The sequence below is a fragment of the Cebus imitator genome, unplaced genomic scaffold, assembly GCF_001604975.1.
Source record: "Cebus imitator isolate Cc_AM_T3 unplaced genomic scaffold, Cebus_imitator-1.0 Scaffold85, whole genome shotgun sequence".
In the NCBI taxonomy this organism is placed as follows: Eukaryota; Metazoa; Chordata; class Mammalia; order Primates; family Cebidae; genus Cebus; species Cebus imitator.
In genome coordinates this window covers 3,111,055-3,131,994 of record NW_016107400.1, presented here as the reverse complement: position 1 = coordinate 3,131,994, position 20,940 = coordinate 3,111,055, and the positions used below count along the sequence as shown (strand labels likewise).

Below are 20,940 nucleotides of genomic sequence, written 5' to 3'. Positions count from 1 at the left end.
TTTTTTTTTTTGAGACAAAGTCTCACTTGTTGTCCAGGCTGGAGTGCAGTGGCATTATCTCTGCTCACTGCAACCTCTGCCTCCCAGGTTCAAGTGATTTTCCTGCCTCAGCCTCCTGGGTAGCTGGGATTACAGGTGAGCAATACCCTACTCAGCTAATTTTTGTATTTTTAGTAGAGACAGGGTTTCACCATGTTGGCCAGGCTGGTCTTGAACTCCTGACCTCAAATGGTCCACCTGCCTCAGCCCTCCCAAAGTGCTTGGATTACAGCCACCAGCTGATACTTAGACTTTTTGGACCCCAAGCTTATTTACAATGTTGTCCATGAGGTTCTTTAATAAGGAATGGGCTTGGCTTCGTTCTTTTTGGAATAGGGCCAAAATGAATAAACAATTGAATGAATTAATAAATATATGCTCATACACACTGTAAATAATGTTACTAATCTTCAGAAGAGAGATATTCTCAGACATCTTTAAGAATTTGTCTCATGTTGGCTGGGCACAGTGGCTCATGCCTGTAATCCCAGCACTTTGGGAGGTCAACGCAGGTGGACCATGAAGTCAGGAATTCAAAACCAGCCTAGCCAAGATGGTGAAACCCGTCTCTACTAAAAATACAAAAATTAGCTGGGCACGGTGGCAGGTGCCTATGATCACAGCTACTTGGGAGAATCATTTGAACCCGGGGGCAGAGGTTGCAGTGAACCAAGATTGTGCCACTGCACTCCAGCCTGGGTAACAGAGTGAGACTCTATCTCAAAAAAAAAAAAAAAAAAAAATGAATTTGTTCCATGTCATGTCTCAGAGCCCAGGAATCCATGCGTCTCTGGAGAGCCCTGGGCAGTATAGAAATTGTGCATTCAAAAATTTGTCAGGGGAGGCCAGGTACGGTGGCTCACACCTGTAATCCCAGCACCAGCACTTTGGGAGGCCGAGGCAAGAGGATCACTTGAGATCAAGAGTTAGATGCCATCCTGGGCAACCTAGTGAGATCCTATCTCTACAAAAAAAATTAAAAATTAGCAGGGCATGGTGGTGTGCACCTGTAGTCCCATCTACTCTCGAGGCTGAGGTAAGAGGACCACTGGAGCCCAAAACTTTGAGGTTGCAGTGAGCCATGATTGTGCCCACTGCACTCCAGCCTGGGCAACAGAGACAGACTCTGTTACCAAAAAAACTAAAAAGATGATCAGGGTACCACTACTTCTTCCACTCAATCCCATCTAATCATTTATAACCAAGCCCCAAGCATAAGACACCAAAGAGAGTCAGGATGTCTTTTTTTTAATGAGTTATCTGACCAGAGACGAATGTAAAGGACAGGACAAAGAGAAAGGTCTCCCCCAAGTGGGAATCTGGGGAAATGCAGTCTAAGAGGAAAAGAGGGAGCCTCCAAGTTTACCCCTGAATGAGAACGTGAAAGTGGAGTCGGAGGAGGAAAGCCATGACCTGCGTCATAAATACACTCGTGTTGCAGATATTAGGAGACTGGAGAGACCAATGGCTGAAACAGAAGGATTTTATTTCAGTGCCCGGCGCAGTGGATTCGCATTCGAAAACTGAGCACAGCACAAAGAAAATGGGTGCCTTTTATGCACCTTTGTGATACAGGATGACAAAGCAGGAGGCAATTTTACAGAACTAAGAACAAAGAGGTTGATTAACCTGTGGCATGTCTTGTGATGTACTTGTGATGTCATTTGAAAAATAACATTTTGTGAAGCACATTTCACATTCTTCAAGTTTATTTGCCCTGTGACCTTGCAGCTGGCCGGCAAGAAGAACAGGAACCCTTAGATGCCTGGGAACTTCCCTAAGAATGTGGGGAGGATAGATAAGATTAAATGCTTTACTGAGAGACAGTTACTATTTATTTTGTCTCAAGCAGAGCTAGGGAGGAGGTATATTAAACAGCACACAACATAGCAAGATTTACCTTATTATATAACAACTTCTACAAATTACTGTTATTTTTATCATTTAATTTTCTTCTTCACTCCTGGGGCAGGCAGGGGTGGGCATTTCGGAGGCAGCTTGGGTGTAGGGACAGGGGGTATAGCACATTACCACCCACTCAGCACTGCCTGGGTCCCTTTTGCTCCACCTGGGTCCTGCAAATATTTCTTCTGTCATCCGGTGAATGTTGTGTCCCCACAAATTCATAAGTTGAAGCCCTAATCCCCAACGGGATGGCATTAGGAGGTGGGGCCTTAGAGAGGCGATTAGGTTTAGAAGAGGTCATGAGAGCGGGGCCCCACCTTGATGGGATTAGTGCCCTTATTGGTGGCGGCAACCACCGCCACTCAACTGAAACTCTGGGCTCTGCAGAATGCTGGGGTCTTGGCTCCCAGAGGAAAAATCATTTCCACCAGGGACACAGACAACATCCCATTAAGTGTGATGCTGCAGCTGCCACCTGGTTCCTTTAGATGCTTCATGGTAGGAAAGATGAGCAGGCAAAGAAAGGAGCCTCTGTCCTGGGAGGAGGAATAAACGCCACCATCAGGAGGAAGAAGGGCTGCCTGGGGTCTGGGAAGATGTTTAGCCCTCGGTGATTTCACCTGGCAATTTCTAGTCCCTATCTTTTTTTTTTTTTTTTTTTAAACAGAGACAGCGTCTCACTCCATTACCTGGGCTGGCATTCAGTGGCGCCATCACAGCTCACCGCAGCCTCCCCCTCCTGGGCTCATGTGATCCTCCCGCCTCAGTTTCCCAAGCAGCTGTGCCCACCACAGGTGCACATCACCCTGCCCAGCTAATTTTTAATTTTTTTTTAATACAGACAAGGTCTCGCTCTGTTGCCCAGGCTGGTCTCAAACGCCTGACCTTAAGTGATCCTCCCACCTCGGCCTCCCAAAGCACTGGGATTACAGACATGAGCCACCACGCCCAACCTCTGGCCCACTTTTGATGGGAAATGGTCACGTGCAACAGCCACAGCCTGAGAAGGGAGGGAATAATGACTAGGGGCTCAGGACCCTCAGCGATGAAGGTCTGATCAGCCCCCAGGTGAGCCACTGAGGTCAGCAGGGGGCACGGCCAAGGACAAGGGGAGAGCGTGAGTAACAGAGAATGGAGGCTGGGCACAGCGGCTCACATCTGTAATCCCAGCACTTTGGGAGGCCGAGATGGGTGGATCATGAGGTCAAGGGATTGAGACCAGCCTGGCCAACATGGTGAAACCTCATCTCTACTAAAATATAAAAATTAGCCAGGCGTGGTGGCGCACACCTGTAGTCCCAGCTACCAGGGAGGCTGAGGCAGAACTGCTTGAACCTGGGAGGCGGAGGTTACAGTGGGCTGAGATTTCACCACTGCACTCCAGCCTGGTGACAGAGCAAGACTCCATCTCAAAAAANCCATCTCAAAAAAAAAAAAAAAAAAAAGACAGAGAATGGAGACAGTGAATACCTGGTGGTGGCCAAGTCCCCTCCCAGCCTCTTCCCTTCTGGAAGCGGGCGAGCAGGCTCAGCCAGGCTCTGCATCTGCTTTGATGTGAAGCACAAAGCCTCAGCCCCCTTTCCGCAGTTTAGGGCAACTCTGCGAAGCCAGCTCCAGAGCTGCTGGAAGGCAACACAGCCCAACCTGTCCCTCTGCCCAGTGCTGCCTCCTCCCACCCTGGATGCTGATCCCCAAAACCTTTCCCATGTGCCAGTCTCCACCCCAGGGCCCGCATCCCCAGGTAACCACCTGCACCAGCTCTAGTCCCAGAGAGCAGTCCTGCAGGTACCTTTCTCATGCGCCACTCCAGTCCCGCTCACCCAGCACACACCCATCCCCCCTTGCTCCCCCTGAATCCCCAGATATTTCTTCTGTTATCAAGTGAATGTTCGTGTCCCCTCAAATTCATATATTGACACCCTGATCCCCAATGGGATGGTATTAGGAGGTGGGGCCTTAAGAGGTGACTAGGTTTAGAAGAGGTCATGAGAGCAGGGCCCCCACCATGGGATTAGTGCCCTTATGAAAAAACAAAAACAGGCCTGGCACGGTGGCTCATGCCTGTGATCCCAGCACTTTGGGAGGCCAAGGCGGGCGGATACCCTGAGGTCGGGAATTCAAGACCAGCCTGACCAACACAGAGAAACCCCGTCTCTACTAAAAATGCAAAATTAGCCAGGCATGGTGGCACATGCCTGTAATCCCAGCTACTCAAGAGACTGAAGCAGGAGAATCACTTGAACCCAGGAGGCAGAGGTTGCAGTGAGCTCAGATCATGCCACCGCACTCCAGCCTGGGCAACAAGAGTGAAACTCTGTCTCAAAAAAACAAACAAAACAAAGCTCTCTGGTGTGCGCTCTCTGTCTATCTCTGTCTCTACCTCTACTTCCCTACCATATCACTATCCAGCAAGAAGGCAGCCATCTACAAGCCAGGAGGAGAGCCCTTCCCAGAACCCAATCATGCTGGCACTTGATTTTGATTTTACAGCCTCCAAGAAATCAATGTGCTTGTTTAAGCCACCCATTCGATGATATTTTGTTATAGCAGCCGGAGCTGACTAAGGCACTTTCTCATGCGACTGTCTTGCTTCATAAGGCTCTCTAAAGTCTAGAGGTCACCACCATCTCCCACATCTACCCGTACAGCCATGCCTTACGCCCGTATGGACAGCAGAGGGAGGTAAACTGCCTTCCCTGGGGACACAGGCTGCTCTCAGGTGGAACAAGCCCTCCCCTCACCCGGCACCTCTCTACCCTGTTCAGGCTCCCTCCTCTAGCGAGCAACCAAGGGAAGTGGTTGGTTCCCTTGGGCTCAAAAGAACAAAGTTCATGGGTGATGAAGAAGATGAGAGCCAATGTGGGTTTTTGTTTTTTGGGTTTTTTTTTAGTCAAGAGAGAAAGTCTGTCAAATCTGCCGGGGGGTCTGAAAAGATACTCTTGCAGCTCTCCACCCCCCACCAACCACCATTACCATGCACGCGGAGATGTCCTCCTGTGCCTCCTCCCCCGGGGCTGAGCAGGTGACCACAGTCGATTCACCTGGTCAGCCGCTGCTCCCCCAGGCACCGCACCAGCCAGAGGGGCTGGGTACAGCCTCCCAGCCTCAGCTACCCACTGTGTCAGAAGACACCTTCCCACTAAAGAAAAATCCCAGCTGGGCAGGGTGGCTCACACCAGTAATCCCAGCGCTCTGGGAAGGCTGGTGGATCACCTGAGGTCAGGAGTTGGAGACCAGCCTGGCCAACATGGTGAAACCCTGTCTCTATAACAAATAACAAAAATTAGCTGGGCATGGTGGCACTTGCCTGCAATCCCAGCTCCTTGGGAGGCTGAGGTGGGAGGATCAAGTTAACCTGGGAGGTGGAGGTTGCAGTGAGCCGAGATTGCGCTGCTGCACTCCAGCCTGGGTGACAGAACGAGACTCTGTCTCAAAAAAAAAAAAAAAGAAAAAGAAAAAAGAAAAGAAAGTGAAGTCCCAGCCCTAGCACTAAATCCAGGACACAAGCTCAGACTCCATTTTCCCTGAAGATTATTCCAGTACATCAGAGAAGTTCTGATCTCTGTCCTGATTCATTCTAACTGATATAACAAAATACCTTATTTGACTCATTTTTTTTCTTTTTTTTGAGTGAGACAGTCTCACTCTGCTGCCCAGGTTGGAGGGCCGTGGCACAATCTTGTCTCACTGCAACCTCTGCCTCCCAGGTTCGAGTGGTCCTCCTGCCTCAGCCTCCCGAGCAGCTGGGACCACAGGTACACACCACCAAACTAAAAAAACTAATTTTTTAGTTTTTTGTTTGTTTGTTTGTTTGTTTTGCTTTTGTTTTTGTAGAGACCGGATTTCGCCATGTTGGCCAGGCTGGTCTCAAACTCCTGGGCTCAGGGGGTCCTCCCACCGCCACCTCCCGAAGTGCTGGGATTACAGGCGTGAGCCACCACACCTGACCATTGTTTTCTTATCCACTCGATGCGCAGACATTGAGCACCTACCATGTGCCTGGAAGTTTCCAGACCCCTATCCATTCAGGCATTTGGGCAGGAAAGGGCTCTGTATCACTTCCGGTTCTTGTTTGCAAGCAGCAGAAATGGGCTCTGGTTAATTAAACAGTCAAGGAGTTTGGTAAAAAGATATGAGAGGTCTTCCAGAATCATCTGTACTCAGAGGGGCCAGGAGAGCAGAGGATGGAGCCTGTCAGGCCAGGGGCCCTGGCACTGGGGGGGCAGCAACAGGATAGAAGAACCTCCTCCCCCATCCCAGTTTCCTCCTGCATGGCAGCCACCCTGGCTGGCAACAGACAATTTCCTCTGCTCTGTCCTCCTCTCTCCTCTTCCAGCTCCCAGTGTCTTCCCGAGCCCTGACTCACTGCGCCATTGCTGCCCTCCTCTCCCCGCCATTACATAACTGTCCCCTGTCCCAGGGGCCCTTATGTAACCTGAGTCACCTCAGGCTCCCAGCCCCACCTCGCAGCTCCCACCTCAGCCTGGCCTGTCTGGTACAATCTTTCACAGTTGGCTGGGCCAAGCCCTCAGTAAGAAATGTGAAAACAGAGAGAGGAGGAGAACACTCCCCCTCCCAGCAGTGGGACAGAACAGAGACAAGGCCCAGCCTGCAAGAGGACCTCTAGAGGAGGCTCTTCTGCACACCAAGCCCAGGCCCATGGCCTCTGTCAGGGACTTGAGCAGCTCCCTGTGCCTCAACCTGCACTTTTGTAAAATGGGGCTATAGTACACGTCATAAGATTGTCAAGAAAATCAGAAAGTTTATTTATGTTCGTGTGTGTGTGTGTGTGTGTGTGTACAAAGTGTTGGAACAATGCCTGGCAAACTGGAAATGCTACGTGACTGTTTGTTACTCTTTTTGGAGAGGTGGCTCTAGATAAGTGTTCCTTGAGTGGTGGTTCTCAATCTTCATGGCCTTGGGACACTTTCACACTCTTAAAACTTATAAACTAGTGGAAGACCCCCAAAGAGCTGTTGTTTAGGTATATGCCAATACTTTATATCCTGCCTCGGACAGAGTCAGTGCCCAGTAAAGATTAAGAGCTATTGTTCTCATTTAAAAGAACTTGGAGGCCAAGCGTGGTGGCTCACCCCTGTAATCCCAGCACTCTAGGAGGCCAAGACTGGTGAATTACTTGAAGCCAGAAGTTCAAGACCAGCCTGGCCAACATGGTGAAATCTCATCTCTACTAAAAATACAAAAAATTAGCCAGGTGTGGTGGTGCACATCTGTAATCCCAGCTACTCAGGAGGCTGAGACACAAGAATCACTTGAACCTGAGAGATGGGGTTTGCAGCAAGCTGAGATCACACCACTGCCCTGCAGCCTGGGTGACAAGAGTGAGAGTTTATCTCAAATAAATAAATAAATAAAATTAAAGGACTTGGGAGAGGTAATATTGGTAGGTACATACCAAGTAAATACCTACCAAAATTCACCCTATTTCAAATTAAAGCCAAGGAAATTTAAAAGTACTCATACAGTAAACCTATTACATGTTAACATAAAAGCTTTTTATAAAGAATGACTATATTTTCCAAAAGAAAAAGCTGTGAGTGAGAGGCACAGCAACAGTTTACATTTTTCAGAATCTCTGAAATGCCCGACTTCATAGAAGACAGCGGGACCTTCGCATCTGCTCCCGCCAATGGTCTGTTGCAGTATCACGTATCCGAAAGCCCCTGGGAAACTCCACTGTACACTCATGAGAGAATGACAGTGAAAGCGGAATATAAGTTTTTAGTGCTATTACAAAAGCAGTTTTGATCTTGCAGACCTGCAGAGAGGCTCCCTGGACAACACTTCAAGAACCACTTGGTACATTGAGGAAAGAGAGAGTGGAGACCAAGCGCGGTGGCTCACACCTGTAATCCCAGCACTGTGGGAGGCCAAGGCAGGTGGATCACTTATGGTCAGGAGTTCAAGAGCAGCCTAACCAATATGGTGAAACCCCGTCTCTACTAAAAAATACAAAAGTTAGCTGGGTGTGGTGATGTGCACCTGTAGTCCCAGCTACTAGGATGACTGAGGCAGGAGAATTGCTTGAACTCGGGAGGTGAAGGTTGCAGTGAGCCCAGATCACACCACTGCACTCCAACCTGGGCAACAGAGCGAGACTCCGTCTCAAAGAAAAAAAAACAAAATCAGAGTGAAAAGAAACAAGCATATTTTCATGTTTTCACCCAATTAGTACTCACCAAAAGAATAACAAGTAACTAGCGACCAGGCTTGGTCTCTTGACTCAAATCTCCAAGCCCTTTTAAATTAAAACAACACCTGACCCCTACTGGGCGCTGGCTGAGTTCACCTGGCTGCTACGCTCGGCTCCAGCAGGTGGAGACTATTATGAGCCCCATCCTCTCATACATGCAGAAACCAAGATATAGAAAAACTGAGTGATTTCTCCAAGGAGACGTGGCCATGTGGAGATTCCATCCTCAGTATTTGTGAATCTCCTCCCACCCTGTTTAGCCATGACCCGAGCCTGCTTCAGCCTGCAGACCCGGGGATTCTCATTTCATTGAATTGGACCAGGGAAGTACCCAGGCACCCTTTATTTTATTTTATTTTTGACTCAGGTGATTCTCATGAGCAGCCAGGCCTGAGAAGGGCTGGGCCAAGGTCTTACCCCTGAGAGTGCAGTCCTGGCTCTGGCAGTCCACTGGGAGCTTTTGGGGGTGCAGAATCCTCTCCCTCCCTCTGAACCAGAATGTTCATTTGGACAAGAACCTGGGTGATTTGGAAGCACATCACAGTGTCATAAGGAAAAACTAAGAGAAAGTGCAGCTGAACATAGGATTCCTGACCAGGGGTAAGATAGCAGGATAGGGCAGTGGTTAGAGCCTGGACTCAGGCTGGCACATCCGGGCTCGGGCTCTGCCTCTGCTCACTCGCTCTCTCTGTCTCTCTCTCTGCCTCTCCCTCTCTCTCTCTCTCTCTCTCTCTCTCTCTGTTTTTTGAGACGGAGTTTCGCTCTTTGTTGCCCAGGCTAGAGTGCAGTGGTGTGATCTCAGCTCACTGCAATCTCAACCTCCCAGGTTCAAACAGTTCTCCTGCCTCAGCCTCTTGAGTAGCTGGGATTACAGGCACCCACCACCACACCCAGCTAACTTTTGTATTTTTAGTAGAGACAGGGTTTCACCATGATGTTGGCCAGGCTGCTCTCAAACTCCTGACCTCAGGTGATCCGCCTGCCTTGGCCTCCCAAAGTACTGGGATCACAGGCATGAGCCACCGCACCCGGCCTTTGCCCTCTTTCTTAAAGTGGATCCAACATCACTCTAAGCTTCATAACTGAGTAAAGATAAACGGTTGAGCATTTCTGAAACCTCCACCAGGGAAGCTCATAGACACCTATAAATAAATAACCTAGAATTGCAACCATTCAAATCATTCTTTGTTTTACATAGGGGTAGAGGCTTGAGTTTGCCTTTGGGGGCAAACAGTTCCTTTGTTTTGGGGACACAGCAAGGGACCTTCTAGTAGTAAGCTGGCAAAGCAGAAACCTTTTTTTTTTTCTTCCTAGACCAAGTCTCATTCTGTCACCCAGGCTGGAGTGCAGTGGCATGATCTTGGCTCTCTGCAACCTCTGCCTCTCAGGTTCAAGCAATTCTCCTGCCTCAGCCTCCCAAGTAGCTGCGATTACAAGCATGTGACACCATGCCTGGCTAATTTTTATCTTTTTAGTAGAGAAGGGGTTTCACAATCTTGGCCAGGCTAGGCTCGAACTCCTGACCTCAGGTGATCCACCCACCTCAGCCTCCCAAAGGGTAAAGCAGAAGCCTTCTATGAAGATAGAGAGCGGCTTCTGTGACAGAGTTGAGTCTGGAGGAAAGGAGGGGAAGGGAGAAGGGAAAGGGGCCGCATACTTTCTACCTGGCCCCGGGATTGGGTTTGATCACCCTGAGACAGTGGTGACCCAGAAGCTCAGAAGCCACCCTGATGGGTGGCTGAGTAGGACACTGGACATATGTGCCACCAGCTCAAGCCCCTGCTCCTTGAACTCTCAGAAAGGTCACTTGGGGAAGACACTGAGGGTTCCTACCTCAAGCGCCTTTCCCTCACCGTCCTTCTTTACTTGAGTCTCTTGGTACCAAAAGCTCGTTTCTCAGCCTCCTTTGTACTAGAGGAAGCGAAGTGATTCAGTTCTGACCAAGGAAATATAAGGGGAATTTGGCACCTGGGGTAAGAGGTGGGACAGTTCTAGGAATGATTTTCTTTCCAATTAACAAGGAGGCTCACAAGGCGAGCTCTCTTCCCTGGACAGCTTCTTTCCCATGTTGGAGATTGTCAAGTCAAGATGTGATGTTTGGTGCCATGGCAGCCATCTTGTGACCATGAGGTGCCAAGCTGAGGGCGACTGATCAGAAGACTAGAAAGGCACTGAGCCCCTGCTTACCTCATTGCGCAATGAACCAACTGTGAGAGCACCCATATCCCAACTCACTGTTGTGTGATGACAAACATCCCTACTGTGTAGGCTATAACAATTATCCTGTTGCTTGAACATTTCCTAACTCACAGCTTTGGGGGCTTTGGGAGAGTGTTCCCATGGTGGCCTTGCAGGGGACCAATGAGGCCAGGATGAGGCTACTCCAAGCAATCTTGCATATCCACAGACAACCTGTGGGAGCCAATGTAGGAAAGGAAGAGAAGGTAGCAGTCACATGGTGACTGTAACTGACACACTGGTTTGTGGATGACTATGGGGACACACTGTTGGGGACTCCCAGAAATGACAGCCAAAGAGCACTTTGCCACAGTCAATACATTTTCTTTCCTTCTTTCTTCCTTTTTTTTTTTTGAGAGAAGGTTTTGCTCTGTCGCTCAGGCTGGCATGCAGTGGTGTGATCACAGCTCCCTGCAGCCTCAGCCTCCCAGACTCAAGCAGTCCTCCCACCTCAGCCTCCAGAGTAGCTGGGACTGCAGGCAGATGCCACTACACCTGGTTACAAATTTTTTGTAGAGATAGGGGTTTTGCTCTGTTGCCCAGGCTGGTCTTGATTAGCAACCAAGTAGGCAGTGCATCGACCGTTTCTCAGGTGAGGAATAGAGCCAGGGAAGCCATTCGTTTTCACTAGACGAAGTGAACCAGGCACCTGAGACCCTGACATAGCTCCCTGAACCTCCTGGAGCTATTCTCTCCAAGGCTGGAGATCCAGTGAACTCTCCTGGGAGGTGAGGCTCCTTGTGACATTGTCTGACCTGGCAGCAAATGACACTAGTTTAACCACTGGTTGAGAATATGGCCTATGGAGCCAGATGGCCTGGATTGGGTTCTGTCTTTGCCAACCATCTAACCCTGGGGCAGTATTTAACTCCTCTTAGCCTCAACGTCTCCATCTGTAAAATAGGGAGAATAATAGTCTCTGGCCTAAAGCGTTATTGGAAAAATTAAACGAGTTAAAAAATTTAAAGCCAGGCACAGTGGCTCATGCCTGTAATCCCAACACTTTGGGAGGCCAAGGCAGGTGGATCAGGAGGTCAGGAGTTCGAGATAAGCCTGGCCAATATGGTGAAACCCCATCTCTACTAAAAAAAAATATATATATATACAAAAATTAGCCAGGCATGGTGGCGTGTGACTGTAGTCCCAGCTGCTCAGGAGGCTGAGGCAGAAGAATCACTTGAACCCAGGAGGTGAAGATTGCAGTAAGCCGAGATCGTGCCACTGCACTCCAGCCTGGTGACAGTGTGAAACTCCATCTCAAAAAAAAAAAAAAAGGGAGAGAGAGAAAAGAAAAAAAGAATTCGTAACACCTAGAATAGCTCCTGGCACACAGGAAGCACTACGTGCTCAGCTGTTACTTTTATTATGATCATCCATGGGTGTTTGAACGTTTTGGAGGGAAGGAAGGAATGCACCTGCCACTCAGTGTCCTCCTTCATTTTCACTCTGTGCTTCCTGTGGTGTCATCACCCAAAGCGAAACTGACCATCACAGTCAGAGGCCTCTGTAAAACAAGTGGGAAAGGGAATATAACCCTAACTGCAATGTTAATCATCTCATACTAAGGGCTTTCCACATGCCAGACCCTGCGTGAAGCACTTTACATGTAACATGTGTTAGACCTTCACAACAACCCCAACAGGCACGTACGATCAAAATGATCTCCGTTTTACGGACATTGAGGACTTGAGGCTCACAAAAGTGAACTTGCCGGCGTTTACAAAAGGATCTCCGCGTCAGTTCCAAGAGCTGCCACCAGGTGGCAGTGCCCACCCACTTTCCAAATGAGCAGTCTGGCGGGAACACACTAGGAAAGGGTCGTCCTGCAAATGTTTAATGAACGCCTACTGTGTACCTGGCACTGTTCCAGGCTCTGAGGCTCCATGCAAATAATCCAGGCGGGGGAGACGGGGAACACTGCCTTTATGGTTCCTCCCTTCCATTTTCCTTTGACTATAATAAAAGGTATCCCAGAGAGACTTGCCCAAAGGGGATGTGGCCTAACCGAGACCGGAACTGGGAGGCTGGAGGCTCGCGGGAAGGGATGGGACTATCTGGAAGGCCACGGTCCCCAAAGATCAGAGACTGAAACTATTCCCAGAAGGCAGTGTTCTTCTGCATCCCACCTTCCTGCAGCCCCCGGGAGAGAGGAGCAGGGGTCCGTCCTCTTACTATGATGTCTTAATGTGGCTGGGAGGGTTGTGACGACGAGCGGCAGGGTTGGGGGGGGAACCACGGAGGGGGGAAGGAAATCTCACCCTGAGAATCTGGAGTGCGGGGAAGGGATGCTGCTCAAAGGTCTGTTGCTGGCTTTGGGTTGGGGGGGCACCTGAAACTGCCTGGGTTTGCTGGTCCGAAGGTCACCCAGGTAACCAGCCCTATATGAGGTGCCGGAGCGCAGCTCCCAAGCCTGGGCGAGGCATTGCTGACCTCGGAGAGGCCAGTGGAGTAGGACGGGGTGAGGGGGACTCAATGCCCAGGCGGAAGGCTGCCCCGGACCCCTCCTTCAAGCAGGTCCCACGGCCGCCCCGCAGGCACGCGTCCGGGCTGTGCCCTGAGCGCCTGCAGAGCGCAAGGCCAGTGGCCTGGGCCGCTGAGTGTGTGCGCCCTGGAGGGCTGTGGACGTGTGCGTACGTGGGTGATGTGTGCGCTAGGGGTGGTGGCGATCCTGCGTAGGGACCCACGTGAGGGGTGCCCCGTGTGGACGTGTGTGTTTGAAGGGGCCGAGGGCGCGGGTGTTGGGCTCAGTGTGCGTTAGGGGACAAGGACACCTGGGAGGTGGGTACAGAGGAGAGAGAAGAGTGTGTCCAGGAGGGAACCTGCCTCGAGGAGGCCTAACGGTGTGTGTGTGCCTAGGTGTACACCGGGGCGTTGGTGGCTTTGGAAGACGCTCGGCGAGATTGAGCCTCTCCGCGTCCTGGACCCGGTGCTGGTGTGTTTCGGCGAAGTTACTGCTTATGAACCCACCTTGGAGCGTGGCCTGGGCGCAGGAAGGCTCCTGCACTGGGATCCCTCCATAACTCTCGGTCGCGGGCCCCCTCGGTAAGTGTATTGGCTGGAAGGGGGTGTTCCTGCAAATGGATCTACCCTGGGGAGTTGCAGGCTCGTCTGGACTGTTTATGGGCGCACTGTGGTTGTGGGGGAAATGTCCCCAAATTGGGGACACGGGAGGGAGGTGGGGGTGATCTTCTCAGCGATCCAGGCTAATAGCCACAGCTTGGGCCCCGGGGGTGCAGGCAGGCGGCGCCTAGCCCCGCGCGGAACCACCTCTGGGGTTGGGGGGGCCGGGGGTGGGGAGCGGAGGCCCGGGGGCGGGGCCGGCCGGGGGGCGGAGGCTGGGCCGCAGCAGCTGCTGCAGCGCTGGCCGGGCCAGGGGGCGCCTCGCGCGGCGGCTCTGGCAGGCGCTGCAGTGAAACTGGACCCGCAGGCCGGCGTGCGTGTAGCGGGGGCCGCGGCCGTGCTGCAGAGATGTGACTGGGGCCGAAGGCCAGCGGGAGCGTCGGCGCTGCGGGGCCGCGGGGCTCGGTGAGTGCGAGCCGCGTGGATGCGGTGGAGGACACCGTGGGGACCCCAGAAACTTTTCCCGCCGTGGAATTGGGAGGATGGGGAGGGTCCGCTTCTTGTGTTTTTGTAAGCGCCCCCTTCACCCCCAGCCAGGGAGTTCATTGCTAGGGGAGATGCGGGATCTGGGCGAGAGGAACCCCGTGCCCTGTGAGCAGAGCCGTAGAGGGCGGGGCGGGGGAAGGGAAGGCCTGGGGACCTTTACTCGGGAAGGAGGACTGTGTCTGGACCCGGTAGAAATCCAAGTCTCCCAGGAGGGTCTCTGGCCGACCACAGGTGAACGGCAGCTGGGAGCATAAAGGAGCCCAGCCACGTCCTAGTGACTCCTCGTGCGTGAGGAGCTGCGGGCTGGTCCTGGAGCCGCGTGGGGGGCTGACCGTGGACAGAGCAGACGCAGCCGGGGGCGCAAGGGCTGGACTCTGGGGGAGAACAGCGGCACCTGTCGCAGGGACTGGGGGGCAAGCCCGCAGCCGGCAGTGAGTGCACATTACTCAGCAAGGGGAGGGGGGACACCGCGGGAAGAGGCGGGGAGAGGGCAGAGCCGAGACCTGGGCTGGGGGCGAATGACGAGGAGGAGTGGGAAGGAGGGGGCGACTGCATACAATGGCGCGGGGTGGGGGCAGTGAGGTTTCCCTTACAGACTGGGGGCACTGAGACCTCTGGGAGAGGTGGCTAGGCTGGGGGTAAGGACTAGACCTGTGCTCTGTCCCCTCTCCTTGGGGAACACGGGCTTCCAGCCCTACGAAGACCCCACACACCCGGTGTCCCCAGCGCTTGGGCCGAAAAGGGAGCGCGCGGGAGGAGCCTGCACCCGCCTTGGCTCCGATTAGACAGCCTGGGAGAGGACCACCGACCTTGCCCCAGAAGTCTCCCCCGTGCAGCGGGTTCACTCCTCCGTCCTTGCTTGGTCACACCCAGGCCTAGCCAGTCCCCGCTTTCACGTCCCCCGTTCGCTAAGGGGGCGGCTCCTTGGAGCGCGGACAAAGGCCCCTGGAGTGTGGCGGGCAGCGGAGTCCCCGCCTGGGGCCCCAGCCCACGCGCCGCATTTGCCGCCCAACTGCACCAGGCCGGGGGGCACCTGAACAGAGCCCAGAAAGCTCTGGGGGACCCCGCAAAGACAAGAGCAGTTGGGGAGGGATCTGGCACAAAAACCCCGGCACTTCAGCCAAGGAACCTTCTTAATTCAGAAGTTTCTTCGGTGGGGGCACGGGCCTTGAGGAGGATTCAGGCTTTGAGTTACACTGCATGCAAATGAAATGTAAATAGAATGCAAATTGGCATCTGTCGTTTGGAAACCCTCCCGGCCAGTTTGGTATCTTAAGACTGTGGAGTGAACGGTTTTCTCTCTGCTCCCTGCTCTAAGTCTGGAAAGGGGTCAGCTAAGTTGGGAAGGGAAGGAGATTCCAGGGGAAGGAGCGGCCATTTGGGGGCACAGGCAGCAAGACAGGCAGTTTTGTTAGAAAGATAAACTCAGAATCTTCATTGGATTAGTATGGTATTTCAAGACGTGCCAGGCACAGAGCTGGGTGCCTAGACACTGCCTCGTATGCAGCGGACAAAACCGCTGCTCTCCCGAATCTGGGGAGGTGAGTGGACAAACACTAAACAAACCCATAGCAAATGGATCTGAAATCCGATTGGGATAAGGACGGCCAGAAAATAAGATGGGGTGGTGTAAAAGAAGGTGACAGGGCTGTATGTACCTGAGGAGACTGTTTGGGGAGTGACATTTGAGTGGAGCCCAGCTAGAGGCGGGGCCGCCGCTGGGAGTTCTTGGGGGAGGCTGATCCTGGAGGAAGGCACTGTGAGTGCAAAAGCTTGGAGGTGGGAATGAGCTTAGAGGAACTGAACAAAGGCCATTGTGGCTGCAGCTGTAGGCAGATTTGGGGGTGGAGATAGGGGAAAGGTAGGGACCAGCCAGGTCACAATATTTTGGGCCATGGAAAGGAGTTTAGGGTTTATTGTTTGGACCAGTGAACCTTTGGAGGGTTTTGAGCAGGAGGCCATGGGATCTGATTTGCAGATGCTCCCCTGATGTCCACAAGGAGATGGAAAATAGCCCCCTTTTCCATACTGCCCATGGGGATAAAGAGACACTGGGAGCCTCCAAGGGGCTCTGTCCAGCCTTGGGGGACCACTTTGAGCCTGGCCAGCCACTGCAAGCCAACTGGAGGAGCAGCTCAGGCTTGAAAATCCACTCCCTACTTAGAAGCAGTTCCCCGCAGCCCCATAAGCACTTTCTCGCATAGCTTCCTGGGGGTTCTGAGTTAGTCACATTTTCTCCTCGGAATTACAGCCTGAGAGGAACCAACCACCGTGGATTGGGCAGCCAAGGATGCAATTTGCATTTAAATGATTGCTTTTATTTACAGGACTGGAGCTGTTTTGCATATTCATGGATCACAGAGTTTGTGTTCTTGCAACCCTGTTTACTAACCTAGGGAGGATTCTGTAATTTGAGAGCCCTCAAATTTGCCAGTGGTCTAGTCAGCAATGGGAAAGGAAGATCAGGAGATCCAGTAGCTTGGAAAAGATATCAGAGGGTGGGAACTGCGGGTCTGGGAAAGAGCTTAAAGTCAGGAAACCTTGTAACAGTTTAATCCTACAGAGCAGGAAATGGAGTGAGCTGGGACTGAGTGTGAGGCTGAGGGGCTTGGGGACGGGCTCTGCAGCTCCATCCTGGGCCTCTGCCAGACGTGGAGGGTTCAGAACAGGGATGCGACGGAAAGGCTTTGAGGTCAGGAGCTGGGAGAAATGGGTTCTAGTCCCAGGCTGGCCTGTAAATTCCAGTAAGCCTCTGGCCAGTTCTTCTGACCTCTCTGCCTTCGTTGTCCTAACAGGAAAATGAGAATCATGCTTGTCTTTTCTTTTTTGAGACAGAGTTTAACTTTCTGTCCCCCAGGCTGGAGTGCAGTGGCACAAACTCGGCGCACTGCAAACTCCGCCTCCCGGGTTCAAGAGATTCTCCTGCCTCAGCCTCCTGAGTAGCTGGGATTACAGGTGTGCACCACCACGCCTGGCTGATTTTTGTCTTTGTAATAGAGACAGGTTTTCACCATGTTGGCCAGGCTGGTCACAAACTCCTGTCCTCAAGTGATCTGCCCACCTCAGCCTCCCAAAGTGCTGGCATTACAGGCGTGAGCCACCATGCCCGGCCATGATTGTCTTTTTAACAAGTAATTCACTAAAAAGCTGTTGCTTCCTCTGTGTCAGGCACCAACCTGATTTTCTTCTTTTATTTATAATAGAGACAGTCTTCCTACGTTGCCCAGGCTGGTCTTGCACTCCCTGTCCCAAGCACTCTCCTGCCTCCCATAGTGCTGAGATTATAGGCATGAGCCATCGCGCCAGGCCCAAACTGAGTATTTTTCACGTACTTGTCATCAGCCTTGTAAGAGGGCTCTATCATTATCCCCATTTTACAGATGAAGAGACTGAGGTTCAGAGAGGTTAAGGTTCAGAGAGGTTAAGTAATGCCCAGTGTCACACAGTTCTGTCTGACTCCCCTCCTCTGGCCTATTTCCCACTGAGGCCTTTCAGTCTGATGGGAGTGTCAACTGTGTACCTGTATTCGTGTGGGTACTGGGTACTGGGTATATGTGCAGGGCTAGGAAATCCACCCCCACCCCTACTGCTCATTTTATCTTTCCCTTCTGTGTCCCAGTGCCTACCACCATCCTAGAGAAGGTGGGTTAAGATGCCTCTAACCTGCTAGACACAGGGAGGGGACATAGCTGATGTTGGGGGAACCCAGAGGAGAGCCTCACTGGAGCAAGGCCAGTAAGAATGTTCTAGAACGGTTTTGTACATTTCACGTCTCCTTTCCCGAGGGTGAAAGGGAAGATGGGGATGCTGGTTCCCAAGAGAATGGCTGGTATCTGGTCTCCGGGTGTCTGGGCTCTGCAAGAGAGATGCCTGGTTTCAGAGCACCCCAAGGTCCTCTGCCCTGGGTTCTCCCTCCACAGCGAGGCTCCCACTTAGAGCACCTGCTGCTGGTGTTGACAGTCCCCAGGGCCAACCACCCCTAAAGGCGTCTCCCCTTCACACCACCTCAGGGAGCTCTTTGGTCGGTGTGTGATGGGGGAGGCTAGGAGCCAGCAGTGAACAAACGAGCAACCTCATTTCAACACACCCTTTTCTTTTTAAATTTTATTTTATTGTATTTATAACAGAGACAGAGTCTTGCTATGTTGCCCAGGCTGGTCTTGAACTCCTGGCCTCAAGCAGTCTCCCACCTTGACCTCCCAGAGTGCTGGGATTACTTGAGCTTGGAAGCCAGCAGTGGACAAACACCTAGGCGAGCCACCTCATTACAACGCCATTTCCATGGCAACCGCCCGTTCTAGCAAAATCTGTTTCAGAAGAGCTCAGCACCTCCGACAAGGGAGCATTTGCCAATCTTTTTTTGTCTATGTATTTCTTTCCTTTTATTATTATTCTATTTTGATCAGCGTCTTCCGCTGCCTTAGGCTGAAGTGAAGTGTCTGGATCATGGCTCACTGCAGCCTCAAACTCTTGGGCTCAAGTGATCCTCCCACCTTAGCCTCCTGAGTAGCTGGGATTACAGGAACATACCACCGAATATTTGTATTTTTGTAGAGACGGGGTTTCACCATGTTGCCCAGGTTGGTGTCCAACTCCTGGGCTCAAGCAATTTGCCTGCCTTGGGCCTCCCAAAGTGCTGGGATTACAGGTGTGAGCCACCTCGCCTGGCCTTTTGTATTTATTTAATAGACGTCTTATATAAAGTACTTACCCCGTTAACTACTGTCCTAAACCCTAATTATTTTAACCCTCACCATCACCCCATGGAGTGGACACTGTTACCACCTTTGTTTTACAGATGAGGCACCTTATGGCAGCTGCCCAGAGCCACAAGGTGCTAGCAGGTAGCGTGGGGACATTGTCAGAAACTAGAAGGTCTGATTTGCTAAGTTCACTCCGAGGTATGGCCTTGGTGTAGCCTCTGGGCAGGCCTTGTCTTCCTTCTCATGCAAGGAATCCTGCCCACCTACGTTCTGGTCTCTGTAGGCCCCAGCACGTGGAGAGAGAGAGTATGCTGTTCCTCTACCTGCTAGCTGCTTCCGGCCCCTCTGCAGAGTGTGTGTGTGTGTGTGTGAGAGAGAGAGACAGGCAGAGAGAGGAGAGAGGGAGATGCAGTATATTTGAGAGCATCTGAGTGAGTCACATTTCTAGGAGCCTGGCTGGCAGCAGAGGTAATTAGCATGTGAGCTGAGTCTTGAGCATTCGTTCACATTTATTCATTACTCCTTTTGAGAAGCACACGCCTGCATCCCACGGGTTTGTTGCCATATATTCATCCCGTCCCAATCAGCCCTGCCTCGAGGCTGACTCAAAACCTCTAATCTGGTACCGTTCCTTTTGGGGCTCCTGGAGAGCTGCCCAGCTCTCAGGGGTGGGAGGCACCAGGTGGCTAATTTAGCAGGATGGGGGCTTACCTGCCAGGGGCCACAGCAGATCATGGGCATTGCCTGCCTTCTCTTGGGCTGGGGTCGGGAGGTGAAGGAACTGGGGCCCTGGGTTCCAGCTCTCGCTGCCGTCCGTGTTCTTGTGTATCCAGCCTCAGTACAGCCTAGCATCGCCTGCAGCGCTTGTAGAAGCACTGGAGGCTGGACCCACTCCCTGAGAATCTGCATTTCTAATGAGCCCCAGGGTGATGCTGCTGCTCTTGCCAGCCCAAGAACCAAACTTTGACATAAACCTCTCAGACCCTCAGTTTCCTCCTCTGTAAATGGGAATGAGAACACCCGCCCTTTTGGGGTAATGTGAGGTTTGGAGATCACATTTATCCATTCATTCAGCAACTGGATCGTGAGCACTGCCCATGTGCCCGGCATGGGGGAATTGGTGCAGCACAAGACAGACAAGGTCCTGGGCATGGGGTAGGGGTTGAGGGAAGAGGGGAGTGGTGAGGAACAGACCAAAAGAGTAATACAAATAAAATAACCTGGCCTGGTGTGGTGGCTCAGGTCTGTAATCCCAGCACTTTGGGAGGCCAGGTTGGGCAGATCACTTGAGGTCAGGAGTTCGAGACCAGCCTGGCCAACGTGGCAAAACCCCATCCCTACCAAAATACAAAAATTAGCTGGGTGCCTGTGATCCCAGTGACCTGGGAGGCTGAGGCAGGAGAATCACTTCAGTCCAGGAGGTGGAGGTTGCAGTGAGCTGAGATTGCACCACTGCACTCCAATCTGGGCGACAGAGCAAGACTCTGTCTCAAAAAAATAAAATAAAATAATTGAAAATTGAGGTACACGCTACAAAGACAAAAATCAAAAGTATTGACAAGGACAGGGAGAATCTACTTAAAAAAAAAAAACAGAGTCTCACTCTCTTGCCCAGGCTGGAGTGCAGTGGTGCGATCATGGCTCACTGCAACCTCCGCCTCCCGGGTTCAAGCGATTCTTCTGCCTCAGCTTCTCAAGTAGCTGGGGTCACAGGCACATGCTACCAACCCTGGCTAATTTTTATATTTTTAGTAGAAACAGGGTTTCATCATGTTGGCCAGACTGGTCTGGAACTCCTGACCCTAAGTAATCAGCCTGCCTCGGCCTCCCAGAATGCTGGGATTACAGGCGTCAGCCACCGTGCCGGGCCAGGGAGAAGCTACTTTTATTGACTTGCTGGCCAAAGACTCAGCAAGTGATACTTCTAGGACCTCAGGGTGTAGCAAAAACCCAGTACAACTACTTGCTTCCTGCCGTCACCTCTTTGTAGCTGCGTGACCTTGGACAAGCCTGCTGACCTCCCTGTAGCAGGTTTTATCTCCTGTAAAATGGAGACAGTAATAGTACTTACCTTATAGAATGATAATGTGGACCATTAGGTATTCATATACATGAAGTACATGGAGTGCCAGCTCTCCAGCACTGTAAGGGTTAACTAGTTATTGTTGTCATTTTGGCTGCAATAGGCAACTCTGGGGGGGCATTTATGAATCCCCCAGAAATCCTAGATGAGCT

The 20,940-nt window shown here is 51.8% G+C and overlaps 1 protein-coding gene across 4 annotated transcripts in view; it reads left to right on the top strand.

Moving 5' to 3' along the window:
- Positions 1-12,580: 12,580 nt before the first annotated feature.
- Positions 12,581-20,940, top strand: part of GPRC5B (G protein-coupled receptor class C group 5 member B) — a 30,273-nt gene continuing 21,913 nt past the window's right edge. Inside the window, exon 1 of one of the 4 annotated variants that reach the window (XM_017534301.2) lies at positions 12,581-12,694. The gene's annotated coding sequence lies outside the window, so the exon portion shown is untranslated. Of the gene's footprint in view, positions 12,695-13,000; positions 13,439-13,739; positions 13,922-14,978; positions 15,544-20,940 lie in introns of those variants that run through there. The other 3 variants (XM_017534299.2, XM_017534297.2, XM_017534298.2) reach the window with 3 other exon arrangements.